This window comes from Astyanax mexicanus, chromosome 18, assembly GCF_023375975.1.
Source record: "Astyanax mexicanus isolate ESR-SI-001 chromosome 18, AstMex3_surface, whole genome shotgun sequence".
NCBI classification, from domain to species: Eukaryota; Metazoa; Chordata; class Actinopteri; order Characiformes; family Acestrorhamphidae; genus Astyanax; species Astyanax mexicanus.
The window spans coordinates 588,182-606,553 of NC_064425.1; the positions used below are offsets into that span (position 1 = coordinate 588,182).

Here is an 18,372-nt window from a genome sequence, read left to right on the forward strand (position 1 = left end):
ACAGAATACACAATACACACAATAACAATACACACAATAACTTACACTATAGATGTACTGACAAATGGTATTGCATGGAAATATGCTAAGTAAGACTGAATAAATATATATATAGGAATATGAGGAATGTGGTCCAATATGTGACGGAGTAATTATGAGTAAAGTTCAGGTACAGAATCAGTTGTGTGGGGAGTACCGGGTGCAGAATGCTGTATGTAGGATAATATGGGGAAGTCTGATAGATGCAGTATAAAATAAAGTAAAGTACAGGGTGCAGAGTTTGTATTGGTGTCAGTGGGGAGGGTTGGGCAGAACACTGTTCTATTCTACTGGCTGTTCCACAGCCTGGTCGCCCGGGGGAAGAAGCTGTTTCAGAACTGGCTGATTATTTTCAGAAGACATCTCTTTCCTAGTCTCTTCTTCTTCTTCTTCTTCTTCTTCGGTCTAAAGCCCTCGGCCCTCTTACCTCCCCATCTTCTCGAGCCTCTCTGTAATTTGCTCATGAGAAGAGCATTTGGAAGCCATCAGTAACTGAAACCCTAAACAAAGCTTTATTATTGTGCGGTAATCTAAGCTTGAAAGCCGTAGATGAAAGAGGTAAATTTTTATTGTTACGGGCACTTAGTGAAATTGGGTTTTTGTTCCTTTAGGCTCTTTTTCTCCATGAAATAAGGACATAACATAGACATATATATATATGCTCACTCCTGGGCTGGAACTATTCTGTTTCTTCAGGTTGTGGGAGTCTCCATGTGTATATATGTGTATAAGTGTGTGTGTATAAGTGTGTGTGTATATATGTGTATAAGTGTGTGTGTGTGTGTGTTTTGTAAACTGCTATCTTGATGACTTGCATGTTGGTGCCTGATCAAAGCACTCCACAATCTTCCTCACTAATTGCACAAATATCTTCAGAGTGGCTCTAAAGCTCAGGTTCCTTTATGAGGACTGTGTCTAATGGCGGTTGCTATCAGTGGACGGCTCTTGTGTTCTAATGCAGTGGTACGAACCTGGCTTTTAAAGTGGAGCGGCACGGTCCTGCGAGCCTTTAAAGGATGTCTCTGTTTTACAGAGGCTGCCGGGTTAAACCCCTCTGAATAAATCTAAGTAAATGGAGCTGTTAGGTGGTCCAGGCGTCCAGCGGTGGAGGAGAAGAGGGGGAAAGGTTCAGAGGTTCAGATGAGATGGTTCAGAAGTTGGTTAAAGGAAAAACTTTAAAATTGTAAAATTGACTTTTGTTGTAGTAAAACATGATAGAGCGTACTTATCTTTCTTGAATAGCCCACCTCCGCTCTTCTGCAGCTTTCCAAGATCCAGTAATTTTGTGTTTTCTGCCCAGCACTCTTTATAACAGGCTTTTTACACCCTTATCCAGCTCAAAGTAGCTCCACACCTCATTGGGAGAATCTGGAGAGCTCTGACATTTAAAACAAGGCATTTAGAACTTTAAAACTGCACAATAAGCTTATTAAAAACCACTCTTTACAACCTGTAGCATAGGCTAAACTCTGGGTACAGTGATGGCGATGCCCAGAGATGTAGCTAACACTATGGGATGTAAACAGTGTTTTTAATAAGCTTCTTGTGCAGTTTTAAAGTTCTAAATGCCTTGTTTTAAATGTCAGGGCTCTCCAGATTCTAACAATGAGGTGTGGAGCTACTTTAAGTCTGGATAACGGTGTAAAAAATCTGCAGGGGCAAGTTTATGCCCTGAAGCAATCATTGTAAAGCACAAAATTACTGGATCTTGGAAAGCTGGAGGTACAATAAGTACTCTTCATGTTTTACTACACCAAAAGATGGGTTTATTTTCAGCCTGTAGTCTGCTGTAGCAGCATTAGCATTGCCTACTAAGCGCGCTAAGCACTAGCTCTTTCCCCGTTAAGAGGTGAGTATATCAGACTGGACCCTTCCCATTTACTGTGTTAAAACATGCTACATGAGACAAAACTCTAGCTGATATCACCCTGCCTTACAGGAACACTCAGGGTTCCTCAGTAACCTACGCTATGGGATATAAACAGTAGTTTTTAATAAGCTTCTTGTGCAGTTTTAAAGTTCTAAATGCCGTTTTTTTAAATGTCAGGGCTCTCCAGATTCTAGCAATGAGGTGTGGAACTACTTTAAACCTAGATAACGGTGTAAAAAGTGATTTATCTGCAGGGAAAAGTGCTGGGCGAAAAGCACAACGTCACTGGATCTTGGAAAGCTGCAGGAGAGCGGAGGTGAGCTTTTCAACAAAGGTACAGTAAGTACTCTTTATCGTGTTTTACTACACCAAAAGCCACCCAAATCAATTTTACACTGGAGTTCTCTTTAAAGAAGCTTCAGAAACAGATGAGTAAAATAAAATATATAAAAATATATAGAAGAGATAGAAGAGAAGTAGGTAGAGGAGGAATCAGTGCTGCCTCTTAAAGTCCTCTTAAAGCAGCAGGTACAGAATTACACAATAAGGGAAACACCTGGAGCAAGACGTTTTACAATTTGGCACCGGCTTGTTCCAGATCCTGTAAAACGTGATTACAACTACAAGCACATCCTGCATCCAAACCCCTATCAGTGGGATTTATTTCTGTCCCAGACACGAAGGTCAGAGATGAAAAGAAATATATTTCCGAGCACATGGATCCCCTCCAAGCGCTATGAAACGTGGAAGCATAGTGAATGAAGTAAGTGTGAACGCAGACAGCAGAGTCATGCTGAAGAGCCAGGCTCTCAGACCCTCATCCTCCTCACCACCCCCTTCACAGCCCAGCCTCAAGGACACGAGGAGCCGAGCAAGAGAAGCCAGCCATCAGCGTCCAGAACCGTTTCCCTGTCAAAACACACTCAGCCCCGACGCACCGCCTCTCCAACGGACAGGACCCTGCTGCTGCCGAGCTCAGAGCAGGAAACTGACCAACAGCACTGATAGCGCTTTACCACTAAAATAAATCTGGTTCTTGAACCAGTTCCGTTCAGACTCATAAGAATCGCGGTGCTTTTCAGTGAACCGGACGCGTTTCCACCAATTTTAGTGAAACCGTAAAAATGTCACATCAGAAAGCACCGAGTGGTCCAGCGGTCTAAAGCGTTGCCACTATGAGCGGGAGGTCGCAGCTTCGAATCCCGATCATGCAGCTTTACCATCAAGCTGCCGGTGCTCAGAGGGAGCACAATTGGCCCTGCTTCCTCTCGGTGGGTACAGTAGATCTCTCCCCACATCACTCCTAGGGTGATGTCCGCAGCACAGGGCATCTGTGAGCTGATGTATCAGAACCGAGTCGCTGCGCTTTCCTCCGAGTGTTAGCGCTGTGATGCTGCTCGGTAATGCTACAGCATCAGCAGCAGCTGAAAAAGAAGCGGTAGTTGACTTCACATGTATCAGAGGAAGTGTTGGGGGGCATCACTAGTGATAGGATGGGGGAGTCCTAATGAGTGGGTTGGGTAACTGGCCGTGTAAATTTGGGAGAAAATGGGAAAAATTAGAAATAAAATGATAAACAAACAAACAAAAAACGCCACATCGGTAAACGCACCTGGTATTCTTTGATTCCCGCTGCGATTGAACGTTCTTGGTTCCAGAACCTACTTTTTTGGTGGAAACACGCCTTAAAAACTGTATAAAATTAGGTTCGCGAACCAGAGCGGTGCCGGTTCCACGTCTGTGGAAAAGCACTAAAAGATTCAGCACCACAGCGCTCATTAAAACAGTCGTTTCTGATCTGTCAGGCTCTGAGCTCTACCTGAGAGAACAGATGCAGGATGTGGATTTTAATTCTGGAGGAAGGTGGAGACAGCGGTGGGGCTGCGAATACACACTCAATTATCTCCAAAAAAAAAAGGCCAAAAAGCTTAAACCCGGCAGTCTTGGTGGAGCCAGTCACAAGCACCACTCATCACACACACACTCACACTCACACTCACACACTCAGAGGCTGTTGCACTGTGACCCCAGGATTTGTCGCACTAATTGAGTCCTTCTGTGGGAGATTAAATAGGTGACCCTTAATTGTGATGTGAGGCGAGGGAACAGGCGGCTGGTCTCCGGCTGGAAAAGGGGAAAAAAGTGAAGGCGTCTGATTTGGAGCTGTTTCTGGTACCAATACCGTATTTTTCACATTATAAAACACACTTAAAATCCTTTAATTTTCTCCAAAAGTCATCAGAGCTCCTTATGTATAATGACTTTTATCAGTATTAAAGAGCAGTAAACACACTCTGAACACTGAAGTACAGAGTTATACAGGAGTTTCAGGTTAGTTCTTCAGCACTAAAACTGTAGCAGTAATAGCATTAGCATTAGCCGCTAACCGTGCTAAGCACTAGCTCTTTCCTTATTCAGAGGTGAGGAGTATATCGGACTGTAGTCTGCAGTGTGTTTACTGTGTTAAAACAAGCTATGTGTGATGAACTGCTAGCTAATTTCACCCTGACTTACCAGAACACTCAGAGTTGATCAGTGTAGCTCTGTTGTGAGGCACTAGTGGCTAAATGCTAATGCTAATGCTAATGAAATTTGTGAAACTAAGATTACTGTAAATAAATGGAAGTGAGTTACTCACTCAAATAAACAGTTTACAGAAGAGAAATCGGTGTAGATTAACATCCAGCACTTGTTTTACTTTAAAAGAAAGTCTTTTTATTACAGTTTTGTTTACTTAGCTTGGCTTTACTTAACTTAGTTACCCTACCACCACCCAACGGTGAGACCTGCTGAATTAGAAGTTCCTTATAGCATCTCTTAAAATGCACCTTACAATCCAGTGCGAAGACCAGAAAATAGACAGTTATTGATTATGCGCCTTATAATAATAATAATAATAATAATAATAATAATAATAATTTTAGAGTAAGCTTTTGAGAAAACATTGACACTTTCTAATCTCTATTAATCAATCTTTTCCTTTCTTTTTTCTTTCTTCTTCTTTTTCTGAGACACTTTTAGACAGGAAACCACACATAAAAGAGAAACAGGAGAGAAAACTTCCTTACAATTATTATTTTTCCTCTTTTCCACATGAAGTCTTTTCCATGCATGACTCTGTTTCTCGGTTTCTCAGTTTTTTTTTTTTTTATGAAGAGAAAAAGTGATCCATGTCCAATTCCTTTACATCTGTCAGTTGTTGTTAATAAATTAGCAAACACAAAAACAAAGTGTATTCTATCTGTATTTTAGTTACTTTTAGTTTAAGTTTAGTTTTTTTTTGTTTTAGTTTAGAAATTCTCAATTCAGTTTCAATTCTGTTAGTTTAGTTAGTTAATAAAAATGTTTTTTCACTTTTAGTTTTCATTATTTTGTTCGTTTTTTTTTTTACGAATATAACCTTGCCTAGTACTAAAACTAATTTTAGAGTAAGCTTTTGAGTTCTAATCAAACTTTTAATCAAAGTGTATTCTCTATCTGTATTTTAGTTAGGTTTAGTTTTAGTTTAGAAATTCTGTTTTCAGTTTCACTTAGTTACAGTTTTTTTTCTTTTCTTTAATTACCGTTTCTGTTAGTTTTAGTTAATGATTTTTTTTTTTCCACTTCAGTTTTCGTTATTTTGTTCGTTTTTGTAATGATTATAATCTTGCCTGGTAATAGTAAAAATTTTAGAGTAAGCTTTTGAGAAAACAATGACACTTTTCCTTCCTTTTTTCTTTCTTCTTCTTCTGTTTGAGCCACTTTTAGACAGGAAACCACACATAAAAGAGAAACAGGAGAAAAAACTTCCTTACAATTATTGTTTTTCCTCTTTTCCACATGAAGTCTTTTCCAAGCATGACTCCGTTTCTCGGTGATCCATGTTTCTCGGATTCTCCAAGTGATCCATGTCCAATTCCTTCACATCTGTCAGTTGTTGTTAATAAATTAGCAAACATAAAACAAAGTGTATTCTAAATCTGTATTTTAGTTAGTTTTAGTTTTTTTTAAGTAGTTTTTTAGTTTTGATTTAGAAATTCTCAATTCAGGTTCACTTCTTTTAGTTTAGTTAGTTAACACATTTTTTTTTTCACTTTCAGTTTTCATTATTTTGTTCATTTTTGCTAACCATTATAACCTTGCCTGGTACTAAAACTAATTTTAGAGTAAGCTTTTGAGTTCTAATTGAACTTTTCATTCCTTTTTTCTTTCTTCTTTTTCTTCTTTTTAGACACTTTTAGACAGGAAACCACACATAAAAGAGAAACAGGAGAAAAAAACTTCCTTACAATTATTATTTTTCCTCTTTTCCACATGAAGTCGTTTCCATGCATGACTCGGTTTCTCGGTTTCTCAGTTTTTCGTTTTTTTTTATAAAGAGAAAAAGTGATCCATGTCCAATTCCTTCACATCTGTCAGTTGGCTAAATGTACGTTTCCGACTAGACTGTATCATTAAGTTAGTACGGGGTCCAGTCGTGCCTGTCACCTTTTCTTACGTTCATCAGCGTCTGCTGCATTCATCCAGGAGACGCACAGGATGCACCGTGTCTCGGGTTTTAAGGCGAACTTCATGCCTCCAATGAAAACAGACAGATTGGCAGAGCGGCCAAACCGTTGTTAGATTGAGTGGAACAGCCTTTAAAAGTCAAATAAAGTTTTTCCAACACTCACTTCCCCTCCAAGAGCTGGAGAAAGCCTCGGCCGCTATTAAGAGGAACCCACCCCAAAGCGTTCGCAACCAACTGGCTAATCACGGACTATTGCGTAACCAGGAGACACGGCCAAACAACCTGCACTCTAACACTTAAATCACCACCACTCATCACTATTAGCTTTAAATTGAAGTCTTCGAGTCTCGTAAGCAGCAGGATCGTCTATTTATAATCCTGCACTGAGTGATTAAAGACTGTGTTTCAGGGTAAACTAAAGGCCAAACATGTTTGGCCTCGGCTCCAGTAGTTAGCGAGGCTGAGGAGGGGAAATAAAAATGTAAAAAAGTGTAAAAATGTGAGTAACTCAGTAAAACAAAACATTTTCTGGTGCTAATACAAAACTGTGGAGACTGGATTGAGGCATGCAAGAGTAAAACATGATTTCTGACACTGTTTTCCCAAATAAATCATTCAAACAACCCTCAAACAAACATACGAGTCCCAGTTTTTTAGTGCACTGCTGACTGATAACAGTCTGGATCGTCCACAGCATCTATGTATTACTAAAAGGTCTGGATCCAAAATACTGATTTATCTAACCATTAAACATGTTTCCATTGTGTGATGGAGAACCCCAAATGCTCTGCCCCTATTTGCTCATTAAAGACCTCATTAAAATCACATCCTCATTTTTTCTGTTCTCACCTTTGCGGAATTTGCTGCTGGCCTAAAATTGTAAGTATTGGATGTATATTATGAAATTAAATGAAGTTCTGAAGATAAAACCTGAACTATCGTGGATTTATGCAGTAAAATGTAAGTTAAAGAAAAAGGCAATGTATGTTAAACTGCTTTTTATTGCCTTTTTGCTAGCACTTTAAAATAAAGCTTTAAAAATACTTCACACTTTACTTTCTATATTATTTTTTTATATACAGCTCAGGAAAAAAATAAGAGATTGCTTCAGTTTCTGAATCAGTTTCTCTGATTTTGCTATTTATAGGTTTATGTTTGAGTAAAATGAACATTGTTGTTTTATTCTATAAACTACAGACAACATTTCTCCCAAATTACAAATAAAAATATTCTCATTTAGAGCATTTATTTACAGAAAATGAGAAATGACTGAAATAACAAAAAAGATGCAGAGCTTTCAGACCTCAAATAATGCAAAGAAAACAAGTTCATATTCATAAAGTTTTAAGAGTTCAGAAATAATCAATATTTGGTGGAATAACCCTGGTTGGTTTTTAATCACAGTTTTTTTCATGCATCTTGGCATCATGTTCTCCTCCACCAGTCTTACACACTGCTTTTGGATAACTTTATGCTGCTTTACTCCTGGTGCAAAAATTCAAGCAGTTCAGTTTGGTTTTCAATTTGGTAAAATCAAGGAACCTCATCATTTTTAAACTTAACTAAACTTAAGTTAATTTTTTAACCATTAATACACTTCTTTACATATAATTTATAAACTCTTTATAAAGGAGCCTTATTTTAAAGTGGTACTCTCCCAACTTTTTCAGATGATTTGAGGAAGTGTGTGTGTGTGTGTGTGTGTGTACAGTATGTGTGTGTGTTTTTCCCACATAAAAATGGCATTGAGCACTTAAAAAGTGAAAGAGGGAGAGGTTAGGAAGAATCCCAGATGGCAGATGGATAGGAAGAGACTCTCTGGATGGATATGAAAGGGTGAGAGGACTCTGAAGCAGACAGGGAGAAAAATGTGCCCTCTGAACATCGTCTCCTCCTCACGTCCCCAGGCTTCCGTAATGTTTTGCACAGACCGGCTTTCGAAGGTCATCCGATAGCTGCTCGCCCAGCTGTTTTAATATTTAGTTTCTGCGTCTCCATCAACCCCCTTTAAACCCTCCCTCCCTCCATCCACCCGCCCCTCCTAATCTGTCACACTCCTGCAGATTATCACTCGGGGCTAAAGATTACACAAAACACCAAAAAAATAAAGAATTAAATAAAGCAGAATCTGCCAAGCTCTTAATCCCGGGCGCCGAGTGCCATCTCTCTGTTTACCGTATATCTCTGTATACCGAGCCCCAGCGCTCCAGCCTCCCCGCGGCTACACCCGTCCTCCAGCGCTGAGGACGCTCGGGGGGACGAGGGACAGATTACAGCCGGTCTCTGGGGTGATGTCCAGCACCAGGAGGCCTGGAGCTACGGGACCTGATTTAGGAGGAGCCTGATGGAGGAGACGGGGGAGATCTGCTCGAGGCGTGAGCCGCGGTCAGCCGACAGCCTGCCACTGTTTTATCTGATTTTAGGTTTTAGTTTATTTTTTAACACGAAACACGGAAACAAAGTGTATTCAATCTGTATTTTAGTTAGTTTTTGTTTTAGTATAGTTTAGTTTAGGAACTCTTAATTCAGTTTCACTTAGTTACCATTTTTTTCTTTCTCTCTTTCTCTCTTTTTTAAAACACTTTTAGACAGGAAACCACATATGAAATTCTCTGTTTCTCCATTTCTCCAAAACGAAGTGTATTCTATCTGTATGTTAGTTAGTTTTTGTTTTAGTTTAGTTTTTTAGTTTTAGTTCAGGAATTCTCAATTCAGTTTCACTTAGTTAACCTTTTTTTCTTTTTCTCCTTTTTTGAGACACTTTTAGACAGGAAACCACTTTTAAAATGTTTGGTTTTCCTCTTTTCCACTAGAAGTCTTTTCCATGCAAGACTCAATTTCTTTATTTCTCAGTTTCTTAGTTATAACAAAGAGAAAAAAAGTGAGTCATGTTCATTTCCTTTACATCTGTAAGTTGTTGTTGTTAATAAATTAAGAAACATTAAAATAAAGAGTATTAGTTTAAGTATTAAAGTTAGTTTTAGTTTAGTTTTTTTAGTTTTAGTTTAAAAGCGATCTGAGGGACTGATTACAGCCGGTCTCTGGAGGGCTGGAGCTACGGGACCTGATTTGGGAGGAAGCTGATGGAGGAGCCGGGGGAGATCTGGTGGAGGTGTGAGCTGCTGAGGATAGTGTTACTGGTCACTACACTACTCCCAGTACTCCCACTGCCCTCACTTTATACACAAGACTGGAGTCCAGCTCTAAAAACCAGCACCTCCTGAACCCTGCTGCCAAAGCTACGGCTGATAGCCATCACCTGTACCTCACTGATCTGCCTGGATCTGTGTGGAGGGTGATTTAGAGATGCAGCAAGCTGATTGGACACATCACAATAAAGAATAAAGATACTGATAAAGAGTTAACCCAGCTGTGAAATTAACACCCAATCACACTCCTGGACACTATTTAAAACACTTTACTTAAAGTAAATTTTACTTTTTGATTTTATTTCCGCTAAAATCCCCTTTTTCTTCTTCTTTGTGAAATACAACAGTTTAATGAAATACAGTAAACTGTTGTCCGTCTCGCTGGTGTCGCAGTGCTGTTAGCCAATCAGAGGTGATATGTTTGTGTGTATGAATATTCATGAGCAAGAGCCGAAATCCTATTGTTTCTCCCCCTTTATCCACTCCTCTACCAGACTAAAGCAGTGTTATACCAGATCACCAGAGCACATGGGATTTATTCATACTCGAGGCACAACTAGACATTATAAAAAGAATGAAAAAAACCCAGGAATGAGATCTTAAAATCCAATAATTGCACAGGTTTATATTCAGTATTGTTGTATCTGCTGATACCTGCTTTCCCTTTTATCTTATTTTTTATTTTTATTTATATCTTATAAGGTATAGTTAAGTTTTCAAGCCTCGGTTAGCATCTTCTATAGTCTTATATTTCTTACTGTGCCTGTACTTACATATTTTTGGTTATACTCCATCCATCACTCCATCCATCCATCACTCCATCCATCCATCACTCCATCCATCCATCCATCCATCCATCCATCACTCCATCCATCCATCCATCCATCCATCACTCCATCCATCCATCCATCCATCACTCCATCCATCCATCCATCACTCCATCATTCCATCCATCCATCCATCCATCACTCCATCCATCCATCCATCCATCCATCCATCCATCCATCCATCACTCCATCCATCCATCCATCCATCCATCCATCACTCCATCCATCCATCCATCCATCCATCCATCACTCCATCCATCCATCCATCCATCACTCCATCCATCCATCCATCCATCCATCCATCCATCACTCCATCCATCCATCCATCCATCCATCACTCCATCCATCCATCCATCCATCCATCCATCCATCCATCACTCCATCCATCCATCCATCCATCCATCACTCCATCCATCCATCCATCCATCCATCCATCCATCCATCCAGTACAGGGTTGGGGCAGGTGTCAAACCTACCTGGAATCGCTGCATAAATTACAGGATCTTAAATATAATCAGTGACAATAATTATCATTTACATTTATGGCATTTATCTGATGCTCTTATTCAGAATGTCTTACAAGATTATTTCTATTACAGAGGACTGAATAATGTAGTGTTGTGTAGTGTAGTGTAGTGTTAGGAGTCTTGCCCAAGGACTCTTATTGTTGTAGCAATAAGAACTGATATATGGGAAACAAGAACAGTGGGATTTTTTCTTTTTCTTTTGATAAAAACAGTATAAAAGTAGAACCCTGATGTGATAATTAGAGGTGGGTGATATAGAACCATATTTCAGGATATAATATATATCTATCGTTCACCATATTAAAAAATTGTGGTGATATTATTGCGTACGATACGATTTGGCACACTTATACTATGAACACTCCATCATCACTGCAAAATCAATACCATTGTAATCAGACACTTGGTATAGCTGAAGGGATGAGTGTTATGGATGAATTCTCAGTTTCTGAATTTCCTGTACTCCAACTATCTCACCATCACCACCATACGCTGAAACACCACAGGCCCTTCCTTCACTCACAGCTAAACGAGTGCTGCTCTGTTTTCAGCGCCTCCTCACTGCTTTCTTTCTCCTGCTGACGTGTTCATCTCTCTCTCGGCTCCTCTGCTCTATAAAAAGTTGTGTGTCGGGTGCTGATGAGAGAGGGAAGAGTAAACACAGGGACGGAGGGGTTAGGAGAGGGTGAACGTGGCCGGCGGGCCGCAGAGAGAGAGAGAGAGAGAGAGAGAGAGAGAGAGAGAGAGCTCAGGCGAGAGGCTGGAGCATTCACGCCAGCTCCTGACCGCCGGCTGACCCGCGCTGCTCAGCAGCTGCTGCGTTTGAAGTCGCCCCCCGGCGGCTCCGGTTTCATTCTGGGGACTTTTCCTCACAATATTATAGAGAGGAATGATCTGCAGTGTTAGATGCTTCAGTATCACCCAACCCGATTCCACCGCTGCCGCGGACTTACCGCCGGCTGCTGATCCGGCTCCAGCCAGACACCTCTCTCTCTCTCTCAGACCCAGACCCAGACCTCTACCGGGAAAAACGCCGCAGCTATTCCTGAACTACACCGAAAAACGGCCTATCAGCTCGTCAGGAGCGTGCTCAGACCACAAAACACCCCCCCCCCACCCCCACCCAAGAGCTCCCGTCAGCAGATGGAGAGAGACACGCGTTAAAGCTTCTGTATCCTGATAAATGAGTCTGTGACATGAGGGAGGTGCTGTGAGAATCCCTGTATCAATCCTTCATTCGTTCACTTTTTAGTTTTTGAATATAATACCAAAAAAACAAACAATGGCTTATATTCAGAGACCTTTTCTCTCATAATATTCTAAAAAAAAGAAAAATAAAAACAGTTCACTTCAAAAATACTTCAATTTACCAAATTGAAAACCTCTGGAATATAATCAAGAGGAAGATGGATGATCACAAACCATCAAACCACCAAACTGAACTGCTTGAATTTTTGCACCAGGAGTAAAGCAGCATAAAGTTATCCAAAAGCAGTGTGTAAGACTGGTGGAGGAGAACATGATGCCAAGATGCATGAAAAAAAAAAACTGTGATTATGATTCCACCAAATATTGATTATTTCTGAACTCTTAAAACTTTATGAATATGAACTTGTTTTCTTTGCATTATTTGAGGTCTGAAAGCTCTGCATCTTTTTTGTTATTTCAGTCATTTCTCATTTTCTGTAAATAAATGCTCTAAATGAGAATATTTTTATTTGTAATTTGGGAGAAATGTTGTCTGTAGTTTATAGAATAAAACAACAATGTTCATTTTACTCAAACATAAACCTATAAATAGTAAAATCAGAGAAACTGATTCAGAAACTGAATTCAGTATTGAATTCAAGGTACTGTACCACTGCCTATATCGAACATTTTTAAACGATACTCAGCCCTACTGCATTTTCTTTATGTATTATTGATGTATGGGTTGTGCTGGTTATGGACTGAAAGAAATCAGTTTCAGTGCTTCCTAAACAAATAAACTAACATTAAAGATCAGATGTTCAGTGCTGGTTAGATGAATTTAAGGTGGAGTGATATCGTGATTTTTATCCTGTTCTTAGTGCAGCTTTATGCTGTTTAGTTGAAGTAGAGCTGTATTCTTTTATACTAATGTGTTCTTATGGTTGCAGGTGCTTTGATATGGCTCTGTGTGTGTGTGTGTGTGTGTGTAGTAGATGGGCATGAGTGCTCGTGTGTGTGTGTGTGTTTGTGTGTGTGTGTGTGAAGGGCATGAAAGTAGAGAGAGTGAGAGTGTGAGAGCAGTGAGGCGCGAGTGTGCTGCAGGGTGGTAGGCTGGGTGCACTATAGCTGGAGATCTGTTCTGCTCTCTCTTTCTTTAGTGGCGTTAACTGACTAAAGCTGCACTCCTGCCGCCGGCCACGCTACCGGACACTCGCGCTCTTACCACTTACATTCACACGCGAGAGAAAGAGAGAAAGAGAGAGAGAGAGAGAGAGTCAGAGAAAGAGAGAGTCAGAGAAAGAGAGAGAGAGGGGAAAGTAGAGAAAGAAGCATGTAAGTGTATACTGAACTACACAGGGCTGATTTAATACCAAAAAGAATAAATAAAAATAACAGCTAGTATTTGTTTTTTATTTGATGATCCCCAAACAGAAATGGGAAATTAAAAGACGCCTTCGGCTCCCTCGGCGCAAGACGCCTTCCGTGTGGGGAGAGCAGAGATTTGCCTTTTAGTTTGTTTTTTTTGCGACCAAATGAACATAAATACTGTAAATTCCAGTCATGAACAAAGAAAATAAACCTTTCACTGATGCAGGACGACTATCTGTGTGTTTACAAACTACAGTTCTGTAAAAAACTAAGACAGCACTTGAGTTTCTGAATCAGTTTCTCTGATTTTGCTATTTATAGGTTTATGTTTGAGTAAAATGAACATTGTTGTTTTATTCTATAAACTACAGACAACATTTCTCCCAAATTACAAATAAAAATATTCTCATTTAGAGCATTTATTTACAGAAAATGAGAAATGACTGAAATAACAAAAAAGATGCAGAACTTTCAGACCTCAAATAATGCAAAGAAAACAAGTTCATATTCATAAAGTTTTAAGAGTTCAGAAATAATCAATATTTGGTGGAATAAACCTGGTTGGTTTTTAATCACAGTTTTTTTTTCATGCATCTTGGCATCATGTTCTCCTCCTCCACCAGTCTTACACACTGCTTTTGGATAACTTTATGCTGCTTTACTCCTGGTGTAAAAATTCAAGCAGTTCAGTTTGGTGGTTTGATGGTTTGTGATCATCCATCTTCCTCTTGATTATATTCCAGAGGTTTTTAATTTGGTAAAATCAAAGAAACTCATCATTTTTAAGTGATCTCTTATATTTTTTGTATTTTATATGAGTTGTTTTCTTTATAGAACTGAACTAATGGCTTATTTCCTTCTAACTGTCGCTGCTTCACACTCATACTACAACTTCTCCTCACAAGTTCAAGTAAAGTTGAGAGGTGAGGAGGTTAATGTGGTTGGGTTGCTATTGGAAAGAGGGCAGACACACACACACACACACACATCATCCTCACATGTGTGACTGAACTCTCTCCAAACTTCAGCAAATAAAGAAGAAAAAGACAAAAAAAGAAAAGAAAAGCAGAGAAATAATGGTGTTTTATTTGAAACGATATCCTGCAGTTTACATTCTTCCCAAAGAGGAAGAAACAAATATGAGCTGGAGGAGTGATGCTCCATTCTCCCACTTTCAACACCGAACATGTGAAAACATTCTCAGACTGAACGAACACCAACTGATGAGTCTGTGCTGAAAAAGAGCGGAATAAATCAGAGCGGGATTCCAACAACTGTTACTGAGACAGAAACTAAAAATCAGCATCAAACTACATTACCACCAGCTGCTTCTGCTTTACAAATGTTTTAATCGTGCAATGGTTGCAATAAAATATTTTGCATAAGAAATTGCATAATAGTATTGAAAAACCTGCATTATAGTATGTAAAACGGCATAGGCTTGAAAACTGCATTATAGAATTGAAAAACTGTATTGTAGAACTGAAAAAACTGCATTTTATACTTGAAAATTGCATTACAGTATTGGGATTGAATTATAGGTTTGAAAAACACAATTATAGAACTGAAACTATTATAGAATTGGGAAACTGCATTATATGACTGGAAAACTGTATTATAGGCTGCAAAAGTGCATTATAGAATTGAAAAACAGAATTATAGAATTGAAAAACGGAATTGTGGAACTGAAAAACTTTACTTTACAACTGATGCTCTTAAACCCATTTCAAGTAATTAACTCTTGATGAGTTCAGCACAGCTGTTAACTGAAAGCCTGAATTCCAGGAGACTCTACCTCATAAAACTGACTGAAAAAATCCAGCAGAGATGTTCAAAACTGATCATCTAAACAAGAGGAGATAATTTTTGATGAATCTAAAATATATAAAACGTAATCTGGTTTAAGAAACACTTAATTTAAGGTGTGTCCAAACTGGTATATTGAAAAATGGCAGAAAACTGTAAACATAGTCTTAGCGTGTTTTCATACCAGCACTTTTTAGTCCGGTTAAAATGCACCCAGCTACCAAATATACTTATTTTATTTGAGCAAAACTGCTGATAATGCATAGTTTAATCTGATATATTGTATTAACCACATAACACTAATTACCACAGCTAGGCTGCTCCATGCTGTTTACACACTAAGAGTGCAGGGTCTGTGCTGCGTTCACTGCTCACATCTGTGCTGCTCGTCCCATTAAAAACACTGTGTTAAATAAAGCGCAACAGATTTTCAGCTTTACACTGCACAGATACACAGATATAAACACTTAACAAATAAAAATAAATCTTCTCACTATATTTATTTGTACTTTGTGAAATGAAATTGGTTATAAAAGTGACTGATGTTCCCACTGGAAGTATTAATATGTATATGTAACAAATATAGTTCTGTATGTATAAGTATATATGTGAATATGTGAATACCCAATCATGAGTAAGTGTACTTGAATGTAAGTGAGATTGGGGAAGTGTTAGTGTAAAAAAAAAAAAATTGGTGTTTAATTGGTGCGCATTTTGGTGCGTTCAGGTTTGTACCTGTGTGAAACTAAACCAAACAGAGGGAGAAACTGAAGCCCCAAATAAACACAAGCTCATCAACTGATCCGGATCATAGAAACCAGTTACAGGTGTGAAAATGCCTGTAAAAAGATGAAGGTTGCAGAAAGGGCACTGAAAAACAACTACTTTTTGAACAGAATATTTAATATTTTATAAATAGGATAGGTTATTACCTATCTGCTGCCCCTACTGATATGGAAGAAAATACATAACTTTTAAAACACTGTCACTAGACAACGTGTCAAGTAATGATCAATTAAAAGAACTGGATCATTTTCCACAATACACTTTATAAAAAGTGGTTGAAAAACGTTGCTCTAAACTGCAATATATTGCAATATAATTGGATATAATAAGTAACAGGTTTCATAAATCTGTAGACAATGTGGGGGAAAAGTCAAAAGTGGTATGATGCTAAATTCTAACGTTCTGACGATATTTCAGTAGACTTCTAAAACCCGGTCAACAAAAATCCAAATATTTTTAAAAACTGAGGTTTTGGTCTCTGTTTTGGCCTTCTGTCCACAGAAAAACGTGTTTTTGGTTGCCAAAAAAAGCTTTTCAAAAATACCTGTTTTAAAACTCTACCAGCTACCAGCGGAGCCATGTGGATAAGGAAATTATGTATATCCATGCTAACCTTCATTTACAAATTTTATATTTTTTAAATAGTGTACACAGTAAAAACTAGCCCTCCTCCCAACCACTAGGGGCAGCACTGCACCGAGGCTTTGATCTCTGTAGGTGAAGCGTATAATAAAGACACTGCAGGCTCGGCTCTTAAGTTATCCTGAGAAAACAATGAGGAGGTTTGTGAGAGAGGGAGTTTTACGCAGAGCGACGGGGGGAAGAACACTCTCCTCCTCTGGCATTTTTTAAGCTGCTGCCCCTGGATTATTCCTCTCAACACCCCCATAAAGATGACAAAGCCCTGATCAAAGCTGCTGGCTGACCCCTGGGTTTATCCCAGCGCGGAGTCATTCACAGTGCAGGGCAGCGCACACGCTAACACACACACTCGCGCACACACTCACTTTCAGGTCACGTGGGATCTCAGGCCTGGCCTCGCACCGCCAACTCACGAGCAGGAGTTTAAAAGCAGGACGCGACGTTTAAAAGCCACTCAGAGCTCGACTCGGGCTGAAAGTGACACCAGAGCGCGAGAGATCGGAGAAAACAACACGGCTTTAGCACGTCGGAACAAAAATGGCTAATGGAGAAGACATGCTACCTCAGCGCGAGAGCCCTGTGAAAGCCATTAGCTGGCTGAACTCCAGTCAGCGATTTCCAGTGGCTGTCCTCTCGCGCCTCCGTCCCTCTCGCGCCTCCGTCCCTCTCCTGCAGAAGGACGCATCTCACGTTTCTCAGGGGGAGAGAAGGTGTGAGCGTCCGCCATCTCCAACACTGAACTTGAACGTTTGAACCGGCGGGTCAGCGGGGGAAAGAGCGAGATAAAGGAGAGCAGGGTGATGCGCGAGAGCAAGAGTGAGAGTGAGAGCGAGAGAGAGAGTGAGAGTTCAGAGAGGCCTTTGATCCAGCAGCTCTGCACTTCAGATACACACACTCTTCAGAAAAGCACTGCATGAAACCTAAACATGCTAAACATCCATAAAGAGCCGCTGAAATCTGGTCATTATGGGTAAAAATAACAATAAAGACCAATTAAAGGGTCATGCAGCTTTTTTAATGTTAGGATATGTGGGGAAATGTGGGCAAAGACATTTAAAATGACCTGAAGTCTGATGGTGGTTAAATTAGTGGTACAGATCTAGATACATTAATAATTATTCATAATAAAAAGTTAAGAGTATATGTACTGTATTCGTTTTGGCTCAAATTATAACTTAGCACAGTAAGCACTGGGATCTTGGGTTCAAGTCTCTATCTGGGGACTGGAATTCCATATTCTCCTGGAGATCAGGTAAATTGGATACTCTAAATCAGCGTTTTTCAACCTTTTTTTGAGCCACAGCACATTTTTTACATTGCAAAAACCAACGGCACACAACCAAACAAAAATGTTATAAAATGACACTTTTTAGCCTAATTATGACAATTTGGTCACTTAATTCATCACTGTATATCACTGAGTGATGTCACTTTTCAAACAGGCCAAAAAAATAGCTGTTGTTGCTTGTTTTGAAGCGTCAGATGTTTCATTTGACATATCACACGTCACATGTCCTGTCTCAGAGTCCTAAGGTTATTACCTATCTGCTGCCCCTACTGATATGGAAGAAAAAACATAACTTTTAAAACACTGTCACTAGACAACGTGTCAAGTAATGATCAATTAAAAGAACTGGAACACACTTTACAAAAAGTGGTTGAAAAACGTTGCTCTAAA

At 39.4% G+C, this 18,372-nt stretch overlaps 1 protein-coding gene across 3 annotated transcripts in view; it reads right to left on the minus strand.

Moving 5' to 3' along the window:
* The window catches only part of bcas3 (BCAS3 microtubule associated cell migration factor), a 502,994-nt gene that overhangs the window by 141,937 nt on the left and 342,685 nt on the right, over positions 1 to 18,372 (minus strand). The gene's annotated exons all lie outside the window — the stretch shown is intronic.